The sequence below is a fragment of the Arachis ipaensis genome, chromosome B7, assembly GCF_059453495.1.
Source record: "Arachis ipaensis isolate K30076 ecotype BB chromosome B7, ASM5945349v1, whole genome shotgun sequence".
Lineage (NCBI taxonomy): Eukaryota > Viridiplantae > Streptophyta > Magnoliopsida > Fabales > Fabaceae > Arachis > Arachis ipaensis.
In genome coordinates, this window is record NC_142442.1 from 103894925 (window position 1) to 103896179 (window position 1255).

The following is a 1255-nucleotide window of genomic DNA, read 5'->3' on the forward strand; positions in this document are numbered from 1 at the left end:
TTACAGTGGCCTTGGATAGATCAGAAACTAAGTTTGCTAAATTTGAAGTATTTTGTTCAGAGTTCTCTGTCTGTTGCTGAGTGGATGATAGAAAAGGTTTATTATTGTTAAACCTGTTTCTTCCACCATTATTAAAGCCTTGTTGAGGCCTTTGATCCTTCCATGAGAGATTTGGATGATTTCTCCATGATGGGTTATAGTTGTTTCCATAAGGTTCACCTAAGTAATTCACCTCTGCTATTGCAGGGTTTTCAGGATCATAAGCTCCTTCTGCATAAGAAGCCTCTTGAGTACTGTTGGATGCATCTTGCATTCCATTCAGACTCTGAGAAATCATATTTACTTGCTGAGTCAATATTTTGTTCTAAGCCAATATGGCATTCAGAGTATCAACTTCAAGAACTCCCTTCTTCATAGGCGTCCCATTACTCACAGGATTCCTCTCAGAAGTGTACATGAACTGGTTATTAGCAACCATGTCAATGAGTTCTTGAGCTTCTGCAGCCGTTTTCTTTAGGTGAATGGATCCACCTGCAGAAGTATCCAATGACATCTTTGATAGCTCAGATAAACCATCATAGAATATATCCAGGATGGTCCATTCTGAAAGCATGTCAGAAGGACACTTTTTGGTCAGCTGCTTATATCTTTCCCAAGCTTCATAGAGGGATTCACCTTCTTTCTGTCTGAAGGTTTGAACATCAGCTCTAAGCTTGCTCAGCTTTTGAGGAGGAAAGAACTTGGCTAAGAAAGTCGTGACCAGCTTATCCCAAGAGTTCAGGCTGTCTTTAGGTTGAGAGTCCAACCATATTCTAGCTCTATCTCTTACAGCAAAAGGGAAAAGCATGAGCCTGTAGACTTCAGGATTTACTCCATTAGTCTTAGCAGTATCACAGATCTGCAAGAATTCAGTTAAGAACTGAAAAGGATCTTCAGATGGAAGTCCATGAAACTTGCAGTTCTGCTGCATCAGAGAAACTAGCTGAGGTTTCAGCTCAAAATTGTTTGCTCTAATGGTAGGAATGGAGATGCTTCTTCCATGTAAATTGGAATTTGGTGCAGTAAAGTCACCAAGCATTCTCCTTGCATTGTTGTTGGGTTTGGCTGCCATCTCCTTTACTTGTTCGAAATTTTCAATCAAGTTGTCTCTGGATTGTTGTAATTTAGCTTCTCTTAGTTTCCTAGTCAGAGTCCTTTCAGGTTCTGGATCAGCTTCAACAAGAATGACTTTTTCCTTGTTCCTGCTCATAAGAAA

General features: G+C 40.0%; 1 non-coding gene across 1 annotated transcript; it reads left to right on the forward strand.

The window, feature by feature from the left end:
* The first annotated feature begins 607 nt into the window (after positions 1-607).
* Positions 608-715, forward strand: LOC148553587 (small nucleolar RNA R71). Its single transcript, XR_015893610.1, has one exon. It is a non-coding gene; the product is annotated as a small nucleolar RNA R71 (small nucleolar RNA).
* The last annotated feature ends 540 nt before the right edge of the window (positions 716-1255 follow it).